This window comes from Conger conger, chromosome 3, assembly GCF_963514075.1.
Source record: "Conger conger chromosome 3, fConCon1.1, whole genome shotgun sequence".
Classification (NCBI taxonomy): domain Eukaryota; kingdom Metazoa; phylum Chordata; class Actinopteri; order Anguilliformes; family Congridae; genus Conger; species Conger conger.
The window spans coordinates 24,728,207-24,749,755 of NC_083762.1; the positions used below are offsets into that span (position 1 = coordinate 24,728,207).

Sequence of the window (21,549 nt, forward strand, 5' to 3'; positions counted from 1 at the left end):
ATAATTCATTCTGTATCACCAGGACAGTTCTTTATTAAATATTAAACTGAGAAACTGGATACAGCTTGTTGAGATTCTGCATCAAGATCAAAGAGTCATCCTTTTATTTGGAAACTTACACCATGAGGTAAAGTAACACAAACTCAAATGTGATTTACGATCAATTTTGCAGGTTTGCAGATGAAATACAGCTCTGAATCCTGATATGAAGTCAGAAAATTGCTGAGTCTTCTGGTTTGAGCTACAGTGCTACAATATAGTCTGCAGCAGTTTTGCATTACCTTGGGTATTTGGAGTTGGTGTTTTGTTCGCTGAGGTTATGGAGGATTTCTCTTTCGTACCTAATGAATAAATATAATGTCAAATATGAAATAATCATCCAGAAAATAAAAAGATGTGCTACACCTGCAAGCAGACGGCTGAGGGGTTTGCATACTGGACAATACATCATTTATGTTTTACCGTTTTTTGTCCCCTATTACCAAGGTGATAATGTGAAGACATTATGGTCAGATTTAAATGCAAATTGGTGCAAGGACTGACTTTGGGACGATGATAAAATTTCATAGTTGCTATGACAACTGTTAAGGGTGTCAGAAGTACCCTGTCAACTGGATAGCACTTGGGTTCTGATTGGTTCTTGGATGGATCTTCTTGACCCCTTGGTTTCGCGCTTGGCCACAAAACGCTCAGCAGCCGTTCCGTGCCAGGTGCGATGTCTCGTAACACGGAGCCGGCCCATCTGCTTTAGACTGGCAGCCAGAAGACCATTTGCAGAATATGAAAACTTTCCATTATAAATTAACAATGAAATCGGTATGGGAGCTTTGATCCAGCGATGTGATTAAAGAAAAACTTTGGATGTTGACAGTTACCGCTTGCAGCACAATTTTGTTCTGCTGTTCTAACCAAGCCTCCAGCCATTATCGATACTTATTAAGCTGATCTCCTGCAGCTTGGGTGGGTATCATAAAACTATTCCTTCGGTGTGGAAGCTCCATTACGGGAGCAGTTCGACATGACGTCTTCTAGGCAGCATTTGCCGGATCGTTTATCGAGCTCACAATTGAATAAAATATTCTTTGCTTGACTGGTACGGTATAAAACAGAAATAAAAAAGTGATGGCTATTAGTTTCCACAGAGCTCTCCAGTGGTCGCTGCACAAGGCACTCTGCACGCGAAGGAGAGTGGCGCAGCAGGAAATGGAGTGGGGCTGCTGACCTTTTCTATAGACACCGGTATAAAGCACTATGAGCAGCACCACAGTGCTTTTACCAGCAGCACCGACGGCGCAAGACACTGAGAAGCAAATGCTCTCTGAAGCAACAGTCTTTACCACTGAGCCGCGGAACCGAGTAAAGTCCTATCTTAAATCTTAATATATGCTATGGGATGTACTTGTGTGCAGATGGAAGAGAAAATGGGGGCAAGGCTAGCATATTTTTGATTGATATCAGTGGGCCACCTCCTAGGCTCTCTGTAACTACAGCGCGCAGTAGATTCTAGGTCATCCCAGTCACTCATTCACCCACCGCATACCCAAAGGGAGTGCTTCATGTCAAACACGCGCGCATTACAACCGCCCTTTTCTTTTTTTAATGTCGTAATGATGGGCCGCCCCAAGACTCTATTATTCTCAGGAACAGGAAAATGTGACCCGTTTCCATGACACTTCACAATGAGCCTGTAACTTGAGAAAAGTGGAGCTGCAGCATGACATTATTGCGCTTACTTTACAAGGTTAAAAACGATAGCAGCGTTTCCCCGAGGCGGGGCTCATGGTGTGAGGGCCTGCCCTTGAAGGGTTATGGGTCAAGCCTTTGGCCAGGGCATACCAAACACTGTTCTCTCTCCTTCCCTGAAACTGTGGCACATGGCCCGACAACAGACTGTCATGTGGTTGAAGAGCTGCAATTGACAACAGGGGTTCTGAAACTCGCAATCACCAAGAGTCCTAAAAATGACTACCCTGAGGCTAAGGACCCCAAAAGCGGTTCTGGGCCTCTCCTGAAACTTTATCCTGCTCCTGCTGTCGGGCCATGTGCTACATGCTGGTACATGGAAGCCAGTTAAACTGCACTGCCGTCATTAGGGATCTATTAAATAAAATATAAATACATATTTTCAATATTACCACATATGCATAAATCACTATTTTACCTGAAATTCTAAAATACGTCATTTGTCAGACATGTAGCACGTACTGTACATGTAAATGCTACATGTCTGACAAATTGTCCTCCCCCCTCCCCCATTTCGCTGAGTAACCAGAGGACTCCTTCAGGACCCAAGGCTGTCTAAGCTTTGACCTTATGGCCCGCCCATGTTCAGGTGTGGGGTCAGCACCTTCCGCTGAGTCACAAGCACACCTGGTTAGTCACGCCCACACCTGGATATGAGCGCAGCTTCGTGCGTTCGCAGCCGCTGAAACGCCGCGCCCGGTCACAGGGTGAATGAGCGAACATCATGCGACAAAATGATGCAGCAGCCAGGGAGAGGCTTAAGCCGCTGCTTGAATTGCAGATACCCCCGTCAGCTCCCATCTGGTAGATCCAACCGAGGCTGCTTTGATCTGCCGTTTCATCTACTGTATGCCTGCTGCATTTACTGCAGTGCCTGCTGCTTACATTGAAGCTCTTTCAATCGGGATTTTATTTTCATAAACACTACCTCAATAACATATTCGCATGGCATTAGCAGCACGCTTAACGAAGAGTCGATGACAACAAATTCCTTCACTCTCCTTTATCGGCAGTAATTATTACCACTTAAAACACTTTTTTGATGGCTATATTTTCTATTTTGCATAACTACGCGAAGGCTTCAAATATAGGACACGATTGACCTTAATACAACTGTGCTTGGAATCAGGTCTCATTAGACATTCAGTCGAGTGTTCATCCTACTCAAATGAGATGGAGCGTTTGGAGCCCTGGTTCTGTGAGCAGAAGGCGCATATGCCAACTGTAAACCTACGATATTATTTACACTCCATCGGTTTGTCAGCGTCACCGTTAGCCGAGCATATGGCCGCCTCTACCCTCACATCTCCCGTCAACCTTTCATCAGCTGCTAATTCAGCCAGTTCAAACAAAAACAGTCCCCGTTTTTTCACACTTCCTGTGTGAACCGCACAGCTGCTCCTCCCCCCCCCCCCCCCCCAGCTTAATCCCTTAGACACGGTTAAAACACCAACGAAAAACCCATGCAGAAACTAAAACGGAAGACAGGACACGAGAACTCAAACATAGCGACCCCCTCCATCGAATGTAGAAAGCGTTGTTCGGCCGTGCAGCAGCGCTGTTTAATGAACCTGTCCTACGGACGGGGATCCAGCTGTCGAGATGAGTAACAGAAACCGTCCGCACACAGGCCTCAGAGAGATGGCGTGTTTCCCCCGAAGACGGAGGAGAGCAGGAAGCACGCCTCCCTGCAGACAAACTGAATTCTGGGCCAGCCAGCTACACCGGGATTTCTAAAAAGGGCCACGAAGAGCAACATCTGTAGTGAGCTAATAAAGATGGATTTGACGGGACAGGGAGAGGGGGCCTCAGCTGGGAAAGACCCGGGTCCCGGTAATCACCGCACGCACACGCGCTGAACTTCCTTCACAGATCCATTCTGCGCCGTGGCAGATGTTTCCGATGCGAGACCTGAGTAAATTATTTCCGGCTTAACAAATTACCAACAGGGACGGCATTTTTAAAGGAAACATCATTAGAGAGCACTCTATTGCCTGTCAAATCAAATTTACTTGCAGAAAAAGAAGGAAATCTGGGGAATTGATAAATGCGTAATGAATTTTCTGAGAAGCAACGGTCACATGGTGCAGCACTGAGGGGAAAAATAAGAACCTTGTTGTACAGAGCTGGATGCGGAGAGCAGCCGTACTGCTTTTTGATGCTGACACCAGCTGAACCGGACAGAAAAAAGGCTTTTCTGGCGTCCCGGGGTAGTATACGGAGCCAGACGCACGTTCGTGATCGAAAGCAAGAGAGCCTGAACTCAGATGTTGGGAAAAACGGCCGACTCCATTACCGATGCGCCGGAACAAAGGAGCCGTGTCTTCCTGCGGGATGAATGGTAACAGACGGGGAGAGGGGATACGGGGGCAGGAGGGCAGGGGAACCGCAGCCAGCAGTGCTGCTCCGCTGTGGGGCTGATGAGAGGAGGGATAACGCCATGCTGGAGCCCAAAGCAGACGTGAGGCTCCAGCCTCTACGGCCAGCCCACACACAAGTCTTTCTTCTCCGTCGGGGAGATTTTTCTCACTGCTGTTTGAGGGTTCTCCTCCTCACGGGAGGGTTTTTTTCCCTCTGTACTTTGGGGCTGGTGTTTGCCCGTTTCCTTTTCCCCTTCTGTTACTCAATAAAGTGTCTTTGTGACAGTCTTCTGTAAAAAGCTACAAATAAAATGGAATTGAATTGTTCAGATGAGATGAGATGTTACTGTAAACCAAGGTCATAAGAAAGATCCCATGACATTCACTGTAAAGAGTAGAGGGTGCCTCAGTCCCTTGTTCCCAACCTGGCTTTATCAAACCTGCCACCTAATCATCCCCCAAAAATTGTTCCCTCCCTCTCCACCTCTGCTGAGGTGTGGCGAGTATTCTTTTTTTTTCTTTGATATATTTTTTTGTAGGCCTTTTTCAGCTTTATTGGACAGTATATAGTATAGAGAGACAGGAACAATGGGAGCGAGAGAGAGGGGAAGACATGCGGCAAATGTCGGACGGTCGGATTCGAACTGCCGACGTCGCGGCTCGCAATGAGCATGCGGTTAGTGCTCTACAGGCTGCGCCACCGAGACACCCGTGTGGTGAGTATTCTGGCACAAAATGGCAGCCATGCATCACCCAGGGGGGTGCTACACATTGGTGGTGGCTGAGGCGAGTTCCCTCTAATCACTGTAAAGCGCTTAGAGTGTGAGAGAAGCACTATATAAAGGCGATGATCCATCTACTGTATATAAAACCCCACAACTTTGGGAGGAGGAAAGACACAGGGGAGGGTGGTTGTGTAAGAAGACTACAGCTTCATTTCCACTGCAGGGCCGAACGGTTACCATGGCCGCATCATGCCGTTCCCCTTCGGCCCGGGTTCATTGGGACTGTTATTTACCGTGTTCGCATTCTTAACCCCCAACAAAAAGTGCTTGTAGATTGCTAGCCGACAGTCTGATGTAAACTAACCGGCATTATCCATCTTTCAATTGTCTGACCGTAAAGCATGTGAATGTGAACGAGTGGAATGACCATGTTGTGATGCATTCCCAACTCGGAGAAAACAAACAAACAAAAACGGTGACGTAAACGGGCGGCCTGTAGCGTAGTGGTTAAGGTAAATGACTGGGACACTCAAGGTCGGTGGTTCTAATCCCGGTGTAGCCACAATAAGATCCGCACAGCCGTTGGGCCCTTGAGCAAGGCCCTTAACCCTGCATTGCTCCAGGGGAATGTAATGTAAACGTAAAACTGTAATGTAAACATATAACTGATCAGTGAATATCTACATCATTAAGCCCTCCCTCCCAATGGTTCTTCTGAGCTGAGTGCGGGTATCCTAACCATGCCAAGAGAACCGCTCTGGGCGTGGTTTGTAAGCGTTCCCTTCCAGACCGTGTCCAAGTGGGAATGTCAAAGGGACCGTTACCCTCCATGCTCAGAACCGGTCGGCCCTGCAGTGGAAAAGAGGCTAAACACCAAGCTTGCATTGTGAGACAGGAAGGGAAATGGTTACATGCCTAAGACGCGGAGACCAGAAATTCTAGTTTTTCTTCCCGCAAAGCCAGATAGCATGCAAGCAAGTTTCGATCAACAATAGATTTACATCTATTACCGAGGTGCAGTGTGACTTTGATTAGATCATTCAGCCTGAGGTGGAATTAAAATGAAAGGCTCCTCATTCCCCAGAAACAGATTCCCCCTTCACAACCCCGCCTCCACAATAGAGTTTCAGTTAAAGGATTTGTTTGTGGGAAGTAATATTTGGCAACGGCATACACTATACGGAATTTATAGGGAACTGTAAAGAGCCGAACAGCTGTTACTGGACCCACTGTGCACTGCTGAAAGGGCTCTTTAAGGTAATTTGAGTTTCTAACTGGGGTGTAATGAAATAGTTTCACATACTATATTTTGGGCCAGCTGTCCATCCATAGCATTTTGTTCATGTGCAAATAACTGTATGACACATTCTCAACATAAACATTAAGACATGAGCCAAGTCGGATGTATCCACTCAGAAAAGTCAGCGATGTGCAGTTCTTCCATTGCCCATCAGATCAAATTAGAGTGTATGCCGTTGCTCCTCATTTCATATCAGCAGAGAACGTAAGGGAGAGGAAGGGACATACAGTATACTGTATGTATGACCAGGGTCGGAGACAGTAAGGGAGAGGAAGGGACATATACTGGATATATGACCAGGGCCGGAGAGTCTGTCCACCTTTTCCCGAAGCTAATCTCACTTGAGCATAGCTCGGTGTAATTTCAGCCTGTGTCAATTAAGTCACACGACCTCTTGCCAAACATGTTCTCAGCGGATGTGACCCCAACACTGTGCGTGTGTGCGGTGCGTCCTTTGCCAGGGTGGCAGAACTTATCAAAAGAGTGATTTGATCCTGGCGCCAGGACAGATGCCAGATTTCTCTTTCCCACAGTCCTCAGTCTCTGAGACACGGCGTGTACGGTTTCTGCTCCCGATTTTCCCCTCTCTCTCGCACGGTTCGGCACTGTGCAGAAGTGCGAAAGCGAGCGTAGACGCACAGCAGCCGCAGCTGTTTCAGGGGGAGGGACACATCTCACTGTGCCGCTAACTTGTTTTATTCATATTTGGGGACGCCTCTTTACTTCCTTCACCCCCTCGGGTCTCCTGTCAGACAAGAACAAAAGCCTCGCGCAGGATGTGCGGGATCACACTCTGAGCTGTGCGGATGTCAGCCTTTGATCAAACGTGGGGTTTGAGAGCCGATTCTCCAAACTTCCTCTTGGGTCGCGTCTCTCCCCCTCGCAGGGACAGCAGGGGATGGAGCTCCCTCTCTCGTCCCGAGACGCTGTCTGTCCCAACGTGGGCCATCGGCACGCATCACCCATACCCGGGTCAAATACGTAACTGTTCTGGATTCAAATACTTTTCTATGGAACCCCGCCTTCTGGTCCTCTTGGTTGGCTCAATTGCGGCAGGCAAGATCAATCGAGCACGGAAAAGTATTTGAATCAAAAACGATTACGTATTTGACCCAGGTCTGGCATCACAGCTGAACCGGGCTGAACGGTGAAGTGGGCGATTCTCGTGTCGGTAGGAGGGGGAGGCTGCATCTGCGATGTGATTCTTGCTGCCTACCTTCTTCTGTGGTTGTCATTGCGATTAATCACGGGAGAGTCAACAACATGCTCTCCGCATCAATTACATACAACCCATTGGTCACGGCAGCGACCCTCGCAGATAAGCTGGTAAAAAGCACATCGGCCATTCTTCATGTGACTGTTGACAAAGTAAGTTACCCCCGGCGTAATATCATTCCGGCTAAATAAACGATATATAAAAAACAGCAACAGAAAAATGATATGAAATTGTGTCAGGTCCAGGCTATAATTCTCTTACAAAAACAAATACAGACCCACGCAAGCACAGACATTCTGAAATGAAACCAATTGAGGGTTGAGAGAACATGGATTGACTAGGTTTATATCGGACAGTACAGATCCACTCACAGACAGCATAGAGGCTGTGCTGGGGGCAGTGATGGCTGCCCTTGTTCATAGTGCTCTGATTGTATTGCTCTGCAGTTATCCCCTCGATTCAATCAAATCCACTAAAGCCATTTCATCAGAAAGTGGCATTTAATTAAATAAAGTCCGAACATAACATGCTGACATTTGCCCTTATATGGCTTGACAGTGCTGATTGAATGCTGTGCTTTATTGTAATACGGTGCAGGATTAAATTTGTTTACCTTGACTATAAAGCAGTCCCTGGAGATGATTTGGCTGTTCTGTCTGCACCCAGGGCGATGCCCATGAGGTATGAACACATCAAGGCTCTGCAGCCTGGTACCAATTCAACCCCAGCTCTGTGGAGGTGGGAACTCGTAACTGGAACTCTGAGTATCAATCAGAAATCTGCCCTAAACCCCATCCCATAAATAACAGATTGGAGGAAATCTGTGTTAGAGTACCGGTGACAGGCAGATATCCGTCAGGCCTGTTTTGTATCGCCGAGGAGAAATCGTCATTGAGTATTCGCTTTTTCAGATTTAGTTTTTATTTACATTATTTATTTGTCATGGCTATGGACGACGGCTTGCCGCACGGGGAGGGCTGTTTCTCAGGCAGTGACAGCTTTAAAAGCTTCGGGAAAGACAAAAAACAACAACGATGACAGACAACAAAAAAAGCCCCCAGGCTGTACGAGAACGGGGAAGCCATTAGCGGAGGGGGCTCTGCGACGACCGCTGTCTTCTGAGGGAAGGGAGACGCCACGAGAGGGCCTGACACAGACCCGGCAGATAGCCGCTACGGAGAACGTCTAAAGCACTCAATTCCCCGAGCACTGTCCCTGTAATATATCGCCCCGAGGGGATCGTTACTTTTTGTGATGTTTTGCGAAGGTGTAAAACACCAGAGTTCAGCAGAGTTCTCTCCCACAACCTAAAAAGTTCTTAATCTTCCATACTAAATCACCCCCACCGCCCTTCAAAATATTATTCACAATATCAGCACTTCAGTCCTACTGATTGAAATACGCAAGACGAGAAGCACAAGGAGCCCACTGTGCACCACTGTGTGCACCAGGGAAAGAAGGACTACTGCCCTGATAACCATCGCCCTCGACTCCCAGATAATGACCGCATCCAATGGGTTTCTCATGGGAAAATATCTGAAGTCAGAGTGAGTCTTAAAATGTGCAATCGGGCAGTCAGGAATTCGTAGAATCCATGGTTCCCTGCCAGAGCTAAAATGTCACCGCTAATACCCTCCCTGACCTGGGTGAGACGGAAAAAAACGTCGGCCCCGACGTAGAAAGCAGCACCGTGAACATACGGACCTCCGCGCTGGGATGGCATTCTCCACTCCATTCTCAACAGCTGGGGCCGGGAACAGGGGCCTCCCTGTCTGTTCGATTGGTTTCTGTTCTGGCAAATCCGCCTGTCATTAGGGCTGCTGCCATCTTATTAGGCTGAAATCCCCTCTTCCTTAAAGACGGCCTTCAGCTCAGCCCCATAGCTCTCTCTGTCTCAGAATGGAGAGGCTACTGGGCATGCTCAGTGTGATATCTCCCTCTGTCTGAGAATGGAGAAACTACTGGGCGTGCTCAGTGCGATATCTCTCTCTGTCTGAGGATGGAGAGGCTACTGAGCACGCTCAGTGCGATATCTCTCTCTGTCTGAGGATGGAGAGGCTACCGAGCATGCTCAGTGCGATATCTCGGTCTGAGGATGGAGGGGGATACTGAACACGCTCAGTGCGATATCTCTCTCTCTGTCTGAGGATGGAGAGGCTACCGAGCACGCTCAGTGCGATATCTCTCTCTGTCTGAGGATGGAGGGGGATACTGAACACGCTCAGTGCGATATCTCTCTCTGTCTGAGGATGGAGGGGGATACTGAACACGCTCAGTGCGATATTTCTCTCTGTCTGAGGATGGAGGGGGATTCCAGGCATTATCTGGAGAGCTCAACAGAGCTAATGAAATGAGCCGGCGAAGGCGCACGCACTCGGAGGGGCCAGGGCCGACTCCGACGGGACGAATCGGGCCCCTGTCGGAGGCCCACGGATGAGGCGGGCGGGGGGCCCGGCGTAGGGGGAGCGGAGTAAGTGTTGTTTATCTCCGGCTCCTCGGGGGGTGGCGAGAGACCGCGGCGATGGGGAAGGCAGCAGAGCCCAGATGCAGCATGGGAGACAGCAACATAACGACACCACGCCGCGTATCACTTCAACCGTCACGCGCCGCGGTTTTAACACGGTACAGCGGTTTAAAAGCACGGACCTAAAGATCGAGGTGGACAGCGGTACTGCATTAATTGTCACACGCTCGTTTTTAAAATACTTTCACAAAACCCATAAAAAATATCACAGCTCATTACTCTACCAAATTACACGGATAATGGACCATACATTGATCGACTTTTACATTAGCATTAACAGTGTTAGTTTACTCTCCATATGCGCCACAGTTAATGATCAACCGTTATGATGTTAATGGTTCTCTGATGAGATTTGTCCCCACTAAACAGTCGGCAAATGAGGGCCAAAAGCTCCCTAAAGAAAATATACATTGCTCAAAGCTCCCTATGTGGTGAGCTGATGCACAAGCTTGAATCCCACTCTAGACAAGCCATCAAACTATGCTCATGGCGAATTCAAACATAAACCCTTTGAAGTTTTCCTGAAAGTTTCTTCAGTGCTCCAGACCAAAATTCTAATCACATACTGTATTTGTGACCTTAACTGAGGGTTAAACAGGTTTAAGGAGTTATACCAGGGTACAAAGCATGCAGCCAAAAGCCCAATCAGTGCATGGAAGATGAGGCTAGCTCCAATCTAGATCACGAAGGTGATCACAAAAACTGCCTGGCAGAAACTGGGCTGGCTTAAGACTTACCTGTGGCCTCTGGTCTGATTTGCGCTGATCAGCAAAGGGGCGGAAGCACAGCAAGGGGCCCGCGTAACTGGAGAAAGAGAGAAAAGTGAGAGAAAGAAAGAGATATCACCATGGAGACATGTGTATGATGAGGCAAAGTACCCAATCAGTGCACAGGCCAGCTACAAACGAGAGCAATCAATAGCACAACACCTGCTGCGGAGGCATGCGTCCTGCTTTTTAGCCGCCTGTAGGCCCGATGGCACAGTTTGGGACCAGAACAAAAAGACTAGGCCAGTAATTGGGCCAATGCGTCTTCCTTTAGTCAGACCTCAAAGGTGTCGTGTGTTTTCACTGACTGTGTTCTCCGGCAATGTGTTGCACTTTAACTGGATATATTTTGGTAAATATGCTCCAGTGTAAATGAATAAAATGTGAGGCACTGTAGTAGCCTTGGAAAAGAGCTTCTCCTAAGCATGCAAATACTCCTGTGCAAAATATACTCACATCCAGTGGCCCTTTCGGGGATTTGGAGAGCCACTCGAGTGAGATTAACAGACGGTCAAGGTGAAGTACAAAGAAAAAAAAAAAATCCAGTTCAATACTAAAGGAAGTTTCTATTTTTCTTGAGATAGACACACAGACACACAGACACACATACACACAGATACACAGATACACAGATACACAGATACACAGATACACAGATACACAGATACACAGATACACAGATACACACACACACACACACACACACACACACACACACAGTATCAGTTTTAGGACTGCAAACATGGCTGATACTTCCTGACAGACACCGGTGACAATTCTACAAGCTCCTTTGATAGTTCTGGTTAGAAACAGGACTCCTGTAAGCCAGGTGTTACATTTATAGCACAGGTGCAACAATCAAATGCACGCATACAAAATGTAGTGCTCAGTACGACTGCACTGTATATAAATGGATAATGTGCTGAAAGATAATTAGTGGACAAACTGAGTAATGTTCAGCAGAGCCAGCCCAAACAGAACTCCAGATAGACCTGCAATGTGACCTGAATATTTCTCATAATTGATGTGGTTATTCATTAAAAATGTACAGAATTGGCACTGAATATCACATTGAACATAAACTGACAGTGCATCAATAAAATTTCACAATTACCTCTCGATTCTCAAGGGCACGCAGCACAATGGCAATACTGATGACTTTCTGCATGGCTGCCAGAAGACAATATACTCACCTGACACTTAGTTTTATAGCCAATTAGAGTTAGTGGAGATTCGAGGCATTACTTACACAAAATGCACTCATTAATCATATAGAACCTGATCTGGGAAAACAAGTACTAACCATAAAATGAAACACAATGATTAAAATTTTAAACCATTTTTTTTTTTCCATTTCTTTTTAAGTAGTTGTCCATTTTGTAATGGCAATGCTCAGAAGTCTAGATGAATGGACTAACCCTAAAGCAGCTGAAAAACCTTTGTTTGCATCGTATCAAACCGGCAATTCAGGACACGGCTCATCACGAGAAGACCAAACGTAAAACTGACATGAGATCAAAGACATTTATGCTAGGCACTGTCTGGGGTCACTTTGGAAGCAGTGGTCGGTTGATTCCCAAAGCACTTCACGTCTGTCAGTCCCATGCAAACGGGAAGCAACGGATACACAAAATATCACAATTGTGTTTATTGCCGTTACTTATTCATGAACGGGAGGCGGAACCCTTCCGGTAACGTGGAACGATTGTTTGCGGTAAACCTGGCGAGTCCAGGGGGGCTAGTGTGCGAGACCTCCGGGGAAAGCGTGCTGCAACGCAGGGCGCCCAGAGCGACGTCGCCCTGCCACGGAGCATCATATCTCCCGTCCGTCAAAGGCACTTCCTCCGTGTCGGCTCCCGGCACGCCAGACGCCGGGGGGGGGGGGGGGGGGGGCATCAGACAAGGCCTTCAGCGCTGACAGGCGACATTCAGCCTTTATCTTCTCTTTTTCTGAGGTCACATTCCATCATACTAGGGCAGACACGCAAAAGGAGATCGAACTAACTCCTGCGTAAACACGCGGTCACACGTGAGCTTGGCCCAGGGCGTGGAGACGGTGAGGAGGCTCAGGATAAGTCAGACAGTGGGGGGCACGTTGACGGTGGTGAGCGGTGGAGTCACAGTGGAGGGAGCGGAGAGCTTCATATGTCCGATATCAGGGGTGTAAATACATGGAGACCATGTCATGCAGGGAGTGTCTGTGTGTTGCCAACATGGCCGTATGTTCATTTGATGTGCCATACTGCTTCAGTGACAGTGAGAACTGAGTTTTGCCACCCCACCCCCCTCTCTCCTGAACTTGAAAGCCTCGTTCAGCAATATTATACAACACCTGTGGCTCCCAAACTCGGTCCTGGGGGACCCCGTGTATGCTAGTTTTTGTTCCAACCATAATTGCAATCTCAGAATTTTAACAAGCAGTTAATTTTGCTTAATTAGGTGCTTATGTTTTGAGGGATTACTGAATGTAAGCCACATTATGTCAGAAATAGTTATGCATGCCATGAAGAATACAATTCCCAAGTTCATATTGTGCTCTATTGCAAACAACTGCATAAAATAAGTCAATTATTAATTGATCAAATTAAAGACTGATGTGCATCAATGTGTGTGAACTCATGGCCACAAAAACTAACCATCAGGAAGATAATTAAAATAATTCAGACAAGGTAAAGTATAATAAGCCAAAGCTGTATAGTGTTAATTATTAATGAAATAAGTTCAATCTAAAAAGGCCTTATTGATCAAAAATGTCACCTCTTTTTATGTAATGGTTTGCAATAGAGCACAATATGAACTTGGGAATTTTATTCTTCATGGCGTGCATAGCTATTTCTGTCATAATATGGCTTACATAATCCCTCTAAACATGAAGCACATAATTAAACCACATTAACTGCTTGTTAAAAACTCTGAGATCTCAAATATGGTTGGAACAAAAACCAGCATACACAAGGGCCCCCAGGACCGAGTTTGGGAAGCACTTTACTACACTATGAGCGGTTACAATTTCACTTTCATCACCAAAATCATCTCCATCCATTTTATGGTACGCATGTCAAATGGTAAATGGTCTGCATTCATATAGTGCCTTTATCGAATGCACTGTACAATTAATGCGTCTCAGTCACCCATTCACACACACTCACAAACCAACGGCGATTAGCTGCCATGCAAGGCACCAAGGCAGCTTAAGTAAGCATGGTGGGAAAAGGTTTATGTTTCACAGAACAATAAACTCTTATCTTAAAACTGGACAAGAAATGAGGATCTTGAGTACACAAATTAAATTTCAACAAAGAGAGCAAGGAACTATTCAAAAAAATTACTGATTACACCTTGCAAATGTATTAGTTACAGGATGGTTTATTGGGTACATAATGCAATCCGTAGTCAATCACAATGATCACAAATAAAACAGAATAAGATTTTTTCATCATTTCTTATGCAGTGGAGAGTGGGTGTTTTACTGCCCAGAAAGCTTTAATATTACACAATTCTGGCAAATTCCTTCTGTCAACCAAACAGAAGTAAAGATTAAAGATCCATAATTTAAGTAATGCAATGGAGCCTAGTCTTTCACTGATTTGACGACAGGCGACCAAATGCTCTGACCACTGAAATTGGCCTCTGTGCTCCGAAATCTGAATATCTGCCCCTAGTGGTTGAAGTTAGCACTACATCCTCATTCTCCAACCAAAACTCAGGCACTCGAATGCGTGCGTACGAAACGTTTTTGTGTCTCTATGCTCAATTAATATTGTTAATGTTACATCTTAACCCTAACCCTAACCTTAACCTCTGTTGCTACATTTTTAATGTGGAAATGCATCTATTATTTCATATATCTGTTCATATCTATTATATTTATTCTTGCAATTCCAGAATGTCATCGTAGGGTGGCGCTTATCCAGGATTCGTTATATGTCAGAGGTGCACAACAAGGACCGATCCATTTCAGGATTTTGTGCCAACCTCTGGTTTAATTATTTAATTCACTCAATCATATCTTATCTACAGCTGCAGACTTCAAGTGTATCTTAATGATTTTACTGTGTTCATGTACAGACTTGAACCAGGGTAACTTATAGAGTTGTCATTAAAAACAAGGCAATTGGTTGGAACAAAAAGCAGGACGCAGACCGGCCCACGAGGACCGGAGTTCTGCACCCCTGGTATATGCGAAGTGATTTACAGGGCATGAAAAATAGGTGCGAGACCATGTTGACAGCTGACAGACGAAAGACCTCTGTGATTATCTTAATTTCCCGGTTTCATTCAAATGCTCTATAGTTTGAGTGGGAGCAAATAAAAAACGGCTTATTCATCGATTATTCAATTGTGACCATGGGGCATCGCTAGCAGCTCTGGCTCGCGATAGTAATTCTGTTTTCCGTCCTAAATTTTCGTGGGAATGCGGAGCGCATACAAATGAGATTGTTCTGTAAGCAGCTGATATTCAAGGTCATAAACTTGGAATAATCTCAGCATATGTGCAGAAACTTTCTGGGTCTGTTGGGGGAAAACGCAGAATGAGATGTAAAAAGGATAAAACACACGCCGGGTGAAGGATATTTGTTTTTGAATTGAGATTTGTAGGAGAGGAGTGAGATCTGAATGTTATCGGGTAAAAGCTTTCACTGGGGGGAAAAGAATGAGGCAATTTTGAAGATACGGCTTTGCCGTGGCAGAGCAACAGCGGTGAGAAATGCAGGATGTGTTAGGCCAGATTAGGAAAGTCTGTGAGGGGAAATTCTGACAGCGTCCTGTTAGTGATGTCACATAGTATATGTGAAAACCCCTGATTATAGTCACAGAGAGAGAGAGTGTGTGTGTGTGTGTGTGTGTGTGTGTGTGTGTGTGTGTGTGCGCGCGCGCACTTTTTCACAGCATTTTATGCTGTAGGTTCCAATATGCCAGACAAGCTCAGTAACGCGGAGAAAAGTATTTGAATCCAAAACAATTACGTATTTGATCCAGGTCTGATGTGTGCATGTATGTGTGTACGCATGTACAAACAGAATGTGGATTGAAGATCATTTTAAACACTGATCCTGAACCCAAAACTGAAACCGGTCATCTCCGTCTCCATGACAGCACACGACAGCGCTCTCCATCTCAGAGAAGGCATCAATGATGCCACGTTAACAGAGCTCACTGTGGGGTGCCATAGCAGCAGAGCTGTCGTGTTGTGCTGTCGTATCGAATGGTCTGGCTTTAGAAGATGGGATCGTTGCCGGCGGGGGGTGGGGGGGGGTGTGCGGGCGGGGGAGGCGTGGGGGCAGGGTCGGCTGTGGTGTGTTCTGGGAAAGGCAGCGTGGTGTGCGGACTTCATGTTCTGCTCCAGACGCAGGGCCACAGCCTGCTGATGCTGACAGTTTGCCTACTGCTCTGCAGCCCAGCCATGCTCAGCTGGGAGTCTGCGAGCTCTGCCTAATACAGCCACACTCTCAACACATCAAATAAAGCAAACCAGCAGAGTGACAGACTGACTCACCCACTGCTGGGGCTTCAGGAGTGACTCTACCTTCAAGAACAAGAGTTCTGAGAAAGAGGGATGAAGAGGGAGAGTGATAGAGAGATAGAGAGAGAGATGTACACCTCTGCACACCTCATCTTCTGGGTTTCTGCCAGGTTAGTCAGAGTTGTCCGAGTAATCAAAATTACACTTAGTAATTACATATCACCCTGGCCAATTTCCAGCTAAAAGAACATTGACTTTATGAGACCACTTTCATAAAAAATAATACCTTTTCTGTAAAACATATTGTGACAAGAGATCTGCATGTGACCAGTGATTTCAGAGTTTAAAACATGACTCCAGCTCATAGCATAGGGCACACCACTGTTAAAACAAAGGAAAACAGTTATCAGTACCTGAATATCAATACGGCTAATACCAGAAGAGAACATTCTATTCTAATTAAAAACATGTAATTAATACAGCTTCATAATTCCAAAAGTATACTTATGACTAATCTATTAAAAGATTTAATGAAATACAATAAGACAGGTTGAATGGTAGAGGGAGGAAAGGTTTAAAGTGTTCTGTCTAATCATGCAGTAACACCTTTAAATACAGAGTCTATTTTTAAACTTCTTGGGGAGGATTTATGTTATGAGAGCTCTGATGAACGAGCTCAGGGGATTTCATTCAGGGAAGAACAATACTCTCCTCGCAGTGGGGTGTCCTCTTTATTAAAAGGGCTGAAATGCAGAGATTGGGCTCATGGTAAACACAGATCTGGCTACGCTAAGCCTTCAGGGGCTGGCCTGGGCCTGTATTCTAGGAGGAGCGCTGCCAGCTCGCTCGCCAGCTGAGGTCGAGTCTTTGTTCGTTAAAGACTATGACCTCATTCCAATCGCTTATTTTTCTCCTCTTTTTTCCTTTCTTTTTTTCTACTCATAGCTCCATCCATCGGGAGAGGCTAGAAAAAGAAGTGAAGGTGTGAAAATTGAGAAAACATGAGTTAGGTAAAATGGACTGCCCTTGCTCCTTCAAACGTCAACTCAAAGCTACATATTTACAGTTACAGGTGTGGTATTGTAGCTAGTCAGATGGGGTGAGGTGGATCCACAGGTTGATCCTTTATACCGCAAAGGGAGTGCTCAGGTTTCCTCACTGGGATTGGGACTTCGTAACTTCTACTACCAGCTTCCAACCCTAGGAACATTTAAAGGGTTGGAATGGCCTTAAAGATGGCGGACCTCAATCCATTTCCGCGTCAGGAGCAAGGAAAAGAAAAAGAGGGCGATTGGAACGAGCCTCTTAACTTCCAGGCTCAAAACTACGATTTTGGTTGCATGCTTAACTTTTCATGACACATATTTCTTCATTACTGAAGTGGTTTGTCTAGTCAAGCTATACCCCCAAACTGGACATCCCACAGGAAGACAGGGAGCTCAAAGCATGTGTTGAGTGTATCTTTTTTCGACGCTTTCCCAATTTTGTAGTAAAATACACCTGCCCTATCATATGTACAGTAGCTACCCCTTGCCTAAATTCATCTTTGTTTTGGAATGCTAATTCCAAGCTACAGAGCCAAAATGGCAGCAGAGACAAAGTACAGCTCCCCAGGGAAACAGAATTAACTGTAGCTATTGCAGCACTGCCATTTTGACTGGCTTTCACACAATACCATTATAGCGAGGCTTGTCGCTGCTGCTGATTAATAATAAAAATCAATCCACGTCTGCATACGTGACATAAAATCGATGCTGAGAAACATTAAAGAGCATTTATACAGCAGGCAAGGATGAAGCATTGCCCTGCAAATACAAAGTGAAATTGATGTTTGTGCTGACAGATTACGGGAGCAGACAGAGCACTGCAGTAATAGTACTGATGACCAGAAAGTGCACTTCTTACGGGCGAGTAAGGCGACCAATTTCTTTAGCATTTGTAATGTAATGTTAGCCATGTTACCTCTATGGCTATCTGTATCAATGATGATTATACCATAATTGTGCCCTTTACTTTTGCCCTGTGAAGACTAACAACTTTATGGAACCACTAAACGGAAGCAAATCCTTTCCGGTACCTTCCGGCAGCATTCTTCTCTGTTGACGTTAATGACCAAACACTTTTCAACAGCAAGTGCCGATTACCTCCGATCCATAAGGGTGAATGGACGAATGGTATGACAGCAGGTAAAGCATAAGGCAATGAGAAAAAGATTTAGCACAGCATTGGCTTTCTCCGATACCTCATACATCAGACTCTGTTTAAAACATTTCTGTATCTTGCCCGTTTTGCAAGGCTTATAGCAGAATCGCTTCAAGTTACACTTGAAGCACTTGACAAATGTGAAGATGACATCATTCTTCATACGCTGCAGGAAATGGTAGGGAACCCATTTTAGTAGGTAGGACAAATCTTCTCACCGCTCAGTGTGATTGTGTATATTACTTATGTGGTGTTGTGGTGTGCCGGCACGTTAGTGTCAATACACAGGAAATGACCCGCACGATGCAAATATGATACAAGGAACTTCACAGGTGCATTGTCAACCATTTATCTGGCTCTATCTGTGGTGCAAAAACAGATTTAGAATAGATCCATTAAAGTATCAAACTCATTACAGATATGGCACTAACTATGTCATATGTGCGGGTCATGGGTCTACATCTTAACTCCATAGGTCATGGCACTGATGACACCAACTTTCTTCATTGCATCAACCTTTCTGTATACATTTATAAGCTGCTCTGGAGTGTCCGCGAAATGCTGAAACTTAAAATGTAAACCAGTAATCTAAATGATCCATAAAATCACTGATGGTTGGAAAGGAATACATTGTATCATGGCAGCAGCCATTAACCACTGTACTGTAAATCCTCCTCTAATATATTGTGATTTTTAGGAACCATGCCATGATAATTGAGTGGTAGAAGGGACATGATAAAGAGTATCATGCTGTGAGAAAATATTCCAACGATAAAACACACTGAAGGGTGATGTTTCTGGTCTGTGCACATACGGCATAAAACTTCCCATCCTCTCTCGCGTTTTCATTCCACTGCATTTGATTTTAACCTGTTGGCTATTTTTATGGCAGCAGACGAGGAACGCTAAACCATGCAAATGTTTGCCGTTGCATATATTCATGAGGCAGGGACTGCGAATCGGCCCTGGAACTCAGATAAGGCCTTCCATAATAAGAGCAGCCACACCGGTTCAGTACACGGGGTCCAGCAGCCAAACTACAGGACCTCACAGCTATTGAGCCACACGCCTGCACTCCAGCAAACATCAATTAACACTGCGCAAGTAACAGCACTGCTTATCTTCGACTGAGTTCATGCTGCAGTTCACAGTCACTACACACCTCCACTTTAATGGGCAGCCAAAGCCATTCAGTTATATCTAACTCAAAGTCTAAATGAATTATGATTTAAAACAAATGCCATGGGAAAGCTTCACCAGACGCATCCAAAATGAACTAAGCGGACCGCCCATGCGTGGGTGTTTGATATGGCCAAACGAACACTTTCCCATGATTTTGTTTTCCCATGCTCCAGGCCAGGTGCCTCACTGGGTGCTGGCCAGTGCTGGACAGGGCTAGTGCTCTGGGATGTCTTGATTAGGCGAGCGGTGGAGCAGAACACCCAGAAGGTCCCGGAGCTCTGCACAGACTCAAAACCCCACCCTGGAAGCGCTGACTCACGAAGAGCAGGGGAGGGAACCGGACCGCGGTGAGGTTCTGTCCCACGAGGACGCGGCACGCCTCTTCTTCCTGCTCCCACTGGCCGAGCGTGACCCGAAAGCGTGCGGTTTAACAGTCCTCTCGCTCGAGTACACGCTCAGTTACCGACAGGGAGAGCCTTGAGGTCTATCCATGGGTCTCTCTGAGTCACGTAGGGCAGCGTGAAGCCTCAAGGAGGAGCAAGTGAATCCAGTAACTACACAGGGCTGGCCTCTGAGGAGCTTCTGGCTGCCTGACTCACTCAACCCAAAAAAACCCACAAAACAAGTCACAAAATAAATCAGTAAATTGATCTTCCTGCCGAATTCTCTGCGTGGCTTGTCAGACACCATGAGAGACACAACAACACTGCTCTCGGTATGGCAACTTCTCTGCTGCCACTACAGGACCTCCTCACCTGCTAATGAGAATTTAACACAGCATACCTGTAGGACAGCACAGGCAGGATGATTAATCATTGTCTTTTTTAATATGGTTTGAGGTGGTGAACTGTCCATTTTAACATCCTGCATTAGAAATCTTAACATGGTTCAGCACAATATAACTGTGAATCCCACATAGTGTCAGGCATCCCACCTCTCCAGGAAGGTCTGGCAGTCTCCTTGAATGTGTCACCCGCTCCCTGATACCCACAAGTGGGCAGAAGCCTCCCGCAAATCAGCAATGTGCACCACAGGGCACAGAAAGAAGTGAAGATTAGAAATCTGCTTATCCGTTCAAGAATTGATGAGCAGACACAAATGAAGGAACCAAAAAGGTCACATAATTTGTGAGGGAACCCCCTTTTGCAAGGCTCAGATGGCTGTAGTGCGCAGCTCATCCGTAAGTGTCACGACATACAGTGCGTTTTACATGATAAGGGTGGATAAACAGTGATTTTACCAGTTGACGGGTGATTTTTCACAGAAATGCGCTTTCCCAGCTCAACAGAAGAGGGGCCCTGTAACATGGACATGCTGAGGTACGAAGAGATCTCCACAGATTTCTGCCGCCTTCTCCCCACACGGAATATAATGGCAGAAAACCTCCATTTCGTTCCCTGAAATCTTGCCTCCACCTCAGTTCCTCTCGATGTAGAGCACCTCAGGCTTCCTAGCTGGAGACCCATTTCAGAAATTCTCTTTAAATTCTCGCCGTCATAAAGACAGGTATATTTATCTCCTGACACACAAGCAAGGTGCAGGCAGCATTGTTCGGTTGTTTTATTCCAGCATGAAAGGTGCACAAAAACAGGAATACCAGACATAACGCATTGTTACATGTGTCCAAGGTATTGAGTAAGGTGCACAAAACCTTTGTAGGGGTCCTCGCACGGGACTCCAAATTATGTAGGGTCCTCGCACGGGCCGCCAAATAACGCAGGGATTTTACTCTCTACGAAACCGGGGCGCCAGTTAAACGTTGTGTAGCAGTATACCTGCAAAAAGTAATCAGTCTCATAAAATTACTATTATCAGAAATATCTAACCACAAATTTAGTATTTTAATTAATAATTAAAATAACCAATATTAATGATTAAACATACCGATAACCTGAAGGTTGGAAGTTCTTCGAAAGACTGCTTTAACTCGGCTCTCATGTCTATGCGATTCCAAAACGGACACCGGGGTTTAATAAAATATATTTATTTATTTATTTATTAAACACAGAACAGATAAACGAACGGGAAGTTAGTAAGGAAATTTAGTTGGGTATGTGTGTTTGCGT

At 45.7% G+C, this 21,549-nt stretch overlaps 1 protein-coding gene across 2 annotated transcripts in view; it reads right to left on the reverse strand.

Moving 5' to 3' along the window:
* The window catches only part of mid2 (midline 2), a 165,569-nt gene that overhangs the window by 105,278 nt on the left and 38,742 nt on the right, over nt 1–21,549 (reverse strand). For both annotated transcript variants that reach the window (XM_061234864.1, XM_061234861.1), the window contains exon 2: nt 10,606–10,672. The gene's annotated coding sequence lies outside the window, so the exon portion shown is untranslated. The remainder of the gene's footprint in view (nt 1–10,605; nt 10,673–21,549) is intronic.